General features: G+C 43.8%; 1 long non-coding RNA gene across 1 annotated transcript; it reads left to right on the top strand.

Annotated features, from left to right (window-relative positions):
* The first annotated feature begins 420 nt into the window (after positions 1-420).
* Positions 421-5,186, top strand: LOC134141609 (uncharacterized). Its single transcript, XR_009958670.1, has 3 exons — positions 421-607; positions 2,583-2,660; positions 4,966-5,186. It is a non-coding gene; the product is annotated as an uncharacterized LOC134141609 (long non-coding RNA).
* The last annotated feature ends 816 nt before the right edge of the window (positions 5,187-6,002 follow it).

The following is a 6,002-nucleotide window of genomic DNA, read 5'->3' as shown; positions in this document are numbered from 1 at the left end:
CAAGTTGTATGATCACTACAGGAAGCTAAATCTCTTTTACCAAACCTTGTCTGTCAGGATTCAAAATAGCTAATGAGGCTTTTCAGATACATACAAGTTTTGACATTTAATTACTTGTCCATACAACACTTCTGGCCAAGTCCTCATGGCTGCTCATACACCAGGTACCTAAACCAGGAGGCCTATGAGGTTCTAGAGGAGAGTCTTACCTCTGGCGCTCCTACAACAGAAGGGGACTATATTAATGCTGTGAAATTTGCATGTAGAGATATCTAAGCAGAGTATTTCTAGGACTGTTATATATATATATATATATATATGTAGTGAATAGTTGCATTGTCATCAGCAGGATTTCTTACACTGTGAGAGTGAACTAGCATAGAGACAGTGTAGGAGGTGCGGCGTTTTAGTGCACACCGTTCCCTCTCACTGATTCTTACTGACCTCCTTTCCAGAGTCATTGCCTGGGTGCAAGGAGCTGGCAATCAGTGACATAACTCTGTTTGGACTGAAGAAGCGAACTATCAAGATTCATTGACATTTTAATAGGCTCAGATGTGCTGAAGAAGGTGACCAATCTATGAAAAGAAAAGCCAGGAAACATGAGGTACTAAAAAGTGTAATTATTTTGTAATGTAAAACAGAAGTGCAATTTCCATTTGATTTTTCACAGAAAAAGAAAATCATAGAAATCAAACTTTTTTGGTATATACTGCTTCTGATGAAATGCTTATCTCTCCAAGACATTCTTTAAAATTCTTGGATGAATGTTCCAAATGAGCTATTCTAGTCAGATTTTAAGAGCTCTGTGGAAGAAGACTACTTGATAGCCTTCTTGGATCAGTGTCTGCACTCTATAACATGCTCTGGTAGAATGCTAGCCATGCAGACCTCAGGGAAGAGCTGGATGGCAGAGAGCTGTGATTCATGCCAGAATTAAGGACTTCACATGCTGAAAATGGAAAAGAGATATTAGCCCCAAATTTTAAAGTCTTACAGGTGTTAATCATTCAGAAGCAATAACCATCACAATGTAAATAATTCCCTGGGAATTAGAGGCTCAGGATTGGATATTGGGCCATAGGCTCTTCACAGCTTGTTACTAGTTTAGTTTACTCTACAAGCTTTTATTAAAGCTATATATTTGACAGGATTATAAATCTAGGTAGGTGTTGCTCCTGGGCTAAAGCTTCTATTTCACTTTCATCTAGAAGTTAATTTGTGCATCAGAGTCATAAAACTTCTTGAAAAGGAGGTGTCAGAGAGAAGCATTTCCACATCCTTATAATCAAGTTGCTGAACAAGAGGCCTAAGTTCAAAAGTGGCCTTAGGCTCTAGCACACAAATCCAAGAGGAATGTGCAGGCGTATTACTTATGGGTGCTCTGCTTTAGGTAGGGTGTACTACCAATGCTCCAGGCAGAAAGAAAAGGTAGACTGCAAACACATACAGTGACCCAAAGCTATCCAAATGGAGCAGTCACCTTGGGTGATAAGATTAAATACAATGCAATTAAATACAGTCTCTAAAAGGAAGAAAAAAAAAGGAACAGTTATATTTAACTGCATACCACAGCCAGCCTCAATCACAATAGCATATTCTCATTAGTTATTCACAGCTTCATTCATCAGCTCAATTACAGTGTCAGCCAAAAAAGCCATCAAATTGTTGGGCATCATCAGGAAGGGTGTTAGGAACAATGCCGAGTCCCGCATTTTGCCAATATGTAAAACCCAGCTGCACCCACATCCTGGCTAATGGGTGCAGTCCTGGACTCAGCATCTCCAGAAGGACATAACAGGCTTAGAGAAGGTACAGAGAAGGATAGTTAAAATGATCAGTAGGATGGTACAGCTGTCTTACAAGAAGAGACTGAAAGAACAGAGATTTCAGTTAAGCAAGGAGAAGGCTAAGTAGAAATAAGATGAATGCAAACCTGTTGTTCACCATATCACACACTCTTACAACTAGAGATCACTCTCTAAAACTCTTAACAGACTGGTTTAGGCCAGATACAATAACATGCTTTTTTTATATATAACAGATAGTGAACTTCTGGAATCTGTAGTCATAGCACATTTTAAAGGGAAACAGTATGAACAGTTTCAAAAAGGGGTTAGACAAATTCATGGGCAACATGTCTATGAACAAGGAAGAGGCAGAAATGACTCCCTAACATCCCTAATCAATGACTACAGGTGCTGGGAATGGACCTCAAAGAGTGGCTAGGCTTGTGTGCTCTTCCTGAACAGAATCTGCTAATGGTGCTGCTGGAGCCCAGGCTGGATAGATCCATCACTGGTCTGTTCCAATACAAAGTTTCTTAGGTTCTTACAACAGCAACCTCCAAAACAGAGCCTCACTATATAAAATGCAATGCTGCATAAATACCTAGTGAGAAATGGGTCTGCTTGCATCAGTTTGCCCTTTAAGTAGGCAAGACAGGTAAAAGGATGGAAAAAATAGATGTTATTACCCACATTTATAAAAGAAGCACTCTGCAGTATGATTTCAGACACTGGTCTAAGAAGTGCTGTGTGCTTGCCATTGCAATCAAGCTGATCTCAAGTTTGCACATTCAGACGAGACGAGACCTGTGCAACTCACATGGAACGACAACTGGGCCCCTCTCATGTCCATGGCTGCTTAGTGCCCTGAAGGTATGTAAGCCCAAAGTGCCATTTCTGTTTGACATCACTTTAACTCTCATTTATACCACCTCTCCTGACCTCAAAGGGGTCTTTTAAGCTTCTGTTTTCCACTGAACTCAGAGATGTCTCTCAGGAACAACTCACAGAGCAGGACTACCATCCTTTTTATGTTACAACAGAAGAATGAAGGGATAATAAACTAAATTGAATGTGAATACAAAGTACAGTGCTGTTCTGGGAAGAAATGAAATTCTACTATTTTTAAAATAATCTTGGAATTAATAAAGTCTGGAGGTCTTGATAGTAGAAGGGACTCATTTTAAAATACAAAAGTATAAACAAAACAAAAATTGGTACAAACATACTTGGGTTGAAATGTTCTTAGTTTAAATGGATCACAGCATGCTCAAGTCTCTCTACTTGAGCTCATCAAGGACATGGTAAATACTGGACATTAAGTTAGAATCATAGAATCGGTAAGGCTGGAAGGGGGCCTCTGGAGATCATCTAGTCCAATCCCCTTGCTCAAGCAGGATCACCTAGAGCATGTTAGACAGGGGTGCATCCAGCGGGTTTTGAATATCTCCAGAGAAGGAGATTCCACCACCTCTCTGGGCAGCCTGTGCCAGTGCTCCATCACTCTCACAGAGAAGAAATTCCCCCTCGCGGTCAGGCGGAACTTCCTGTGCTTCAGTTTCTGCCCATTGCCTCTTGTCCTGTCACATGGGACAACTGAAGAGAGTTTGTCCCTGTCGCCTTGACACCCTCCCGTCAGGTACTTGTACACATTGATAAGATCCCCCCACAGCCTTCTCTTCCCCAGGCTGAACAGGCCCAGCTCTCGCTGCCGTTCCTCGTAGGGCAGGTGCTCCAGCCCTCTGATCATCTTCGCAGCCCTATGCTGGACTCTCCCCAGTAGCTCCATGTCTCTCTTGTACTGGGGAGCCCAGAACTGGACGCAGTACTCGAGATGAGGCCTCCGCAGGGCTGAGGAGAGGGGCAGGATCACCTCCCTCGACCTGCCAGCAACACTCTTCCTAATGCACCCCAGGAGACCATTGGCCTTCTTGGCCACAAGGGCACATGGCTGGCTCACGGTCAGCTTGTCATCCACCAGCACTCCCAGGTCCTTCTCTGCAGAGCTGCTCTCCACAAGGTCAGACCCCTGCTTGTACTGGTGCCTAGGGTCATTCTTCCCGAGGTGCAGGACTCTGCACTTGCCCTTGTTGAACCTCACAAGGTTCTTCTCCGCCCAGCTCTCCAGCCTCTCCAGGTCTCTCTGAATGGCAGCACAGCCCTCTGGTGTATCAGCCACTCCTCCCAGCTTGGTATCACCGGCAAATTTGCTGAGGAGGCACTCCGTCCCCTCGTCCAGGTCGTTGATGAAGAAGTTGAACAGGATGGGCCCAGCATAGAGCCTTGGGGAACTCCACTAGCCACAGGCCTCCAACTAGACTCCACACCTCTGATGACGACCCTCTGAGCTCTGCCATTCAGCCAGTTCTCAATCCACCTCACAGCCCGCTCCTCTAACCCACACTTCCTGAGCTTATCTAGGAGGATGTTATGGGAGACAGCATCAAAAGCCTTGCTGAAGTCAAGGTACACAACATCCACTGCTCTCCCCTCATCTACCCAGCCAGTCATGCCATCACAGAAGACTATCAGGTTAGTTAAGCAGGACTTCCCCTTGGTGAATCCATGCTGGCTACTCCTGATCACCTTCTTTTCCTTCATATGTCTGGAGATGACATCCAGAATGAGCTGTTCCATCACCTTTCCAGGGATGGAGGTGAGGCTGACCAGCCTATAGTTGCCTGGGTCCTCCTTCTTGCCTTTTTTGAAGACTGGAGTGACACTGGCTTTCTTCCAGTCCTCAGGCACCTCTCCAGTTCTCCATGAGAGGTGCCTGAAGTGATCTTTCATAGCAGAACAGTCCCTGGAAAGGATAATGCTATTCTCATGGAAAAATTAGAGGTGAATGTCATTGTGAGTACTGAGGACCTTCTTGGGGTACTCCAGCTGTCAAGCTGTTGGCAGAAGATGAATGATGTACAGCAAACACTACACTTGCCTTTGTTATAGGTTTGGTTGAAAGTAGAGCACCTTGTATTTAGCACTACATCTGGGGATGGTACTGCCATTAGCAGTGATGCTAAAAGATTATGTAATTTGGATGTGGATCTAACCTAGTTTCTGCTGGTTTAAGCTCATGCCAGCCTGTAGCTGCAGGAGGTATTGGTTGGGGACTAATGTCTAGTATTTTAATTCCTAAATAGTTCCTTTCTTTGCTTTCTGACATGCTTCTTACAAGGAATTAAAGGTGTACTGAGCTGCTGGCAGGACCATCTTTCAGATGGATGGTAAAACCAGAGCGACCGGATGTCTGAAGACCTCGTGTCACTTCTTGCAACAATAGGAAAGTTAATTTCTCTGTCCTATATAGGCCACAGTTTTCTATTTTGACTGAGAAGGAAGAGAAGGTTTGTATTGTTTTTTGTTGTGGTAGTGGTGGATAGCAAATAGAGCAAATTGGAAACAAGCTTTTGTCTGAGTTGTTCTTTTTACCTGCCTTTAAACAGGACTTCAAAGTGCAATAACTGAAACTATCTTTTGGAGGTGAGGAACACCTTCAGGCAATATATTAAGCACATTCAATGGCCAGTTTCTGCTGAGTGGGAGGGCAGATGGGTGTAAAAGATGGCAATATCTTTTACACAATAATTTAAAGGAAAATATGTATTAAACCCCCCCACAAACTAGCACACTCAGAATCATCTGCAGCATCTGAACTACTTTCAGCATGACAGAATATTTTTTTTAAGTAACTTGAGTTCAAATGGACACCAGCCTTTCAAACAGGCCATCTTCTATGGAGCAACAAACTAACTCAGTTTTAGTGGGAACAAGGCAGAGGACCTGATCCTATAGCTTCTCATGAATGTCCAGTCCCATGTAATCATTAGGCTTCACATAGGAGTAAAGTTACGGGTTGCAAAGGACTCTAGCACAGTAAACACGCATTAAAGTTTTCCTCAGACCTGTAGGAAGTGCAGACCCATAGATGGGCAACCTCTGCAGTGATTGCCAAAGAGCACAGCTGTATCTCAGCTGCCCACAGAGGAGGGGCAGGTCTGGGGTGGCATATAGAGAAAGAGGAGGCAGTGACTGGAAGGAGCTGAAAGCCTGAGCAGCTGGTAGAGAGATTTCTGCTCTTCTTCCACAGTTCCCAATATTTTGGGGATTTTTGTTTGTTTTGTCTCCCTGCCCACTGATACAATGCATAGGCATTTTTTAGGAATACAAAACTTCAGTGCAATCACTTTCATTGTTTGTTAAACTTTTGGGAAA

Source organism: Rhea pennata, chromosome 5, assembly GCF_028389875.1.
Source record: "Rhea pennata isolate bPtePen1 chromosome 5, bPtePen1.pri, whole genome shotgun sequence".
Lineage (NCBI taxonomy): Eukaryota > Metazoa > Chordata > Aves > Rheiformes > Rheidae > Rhea > Rhea pennata.
Note: the sequence above shows the minus strand (reverse complement) of the source record. Positions and strands in the feature narration are given on the sequence as shown.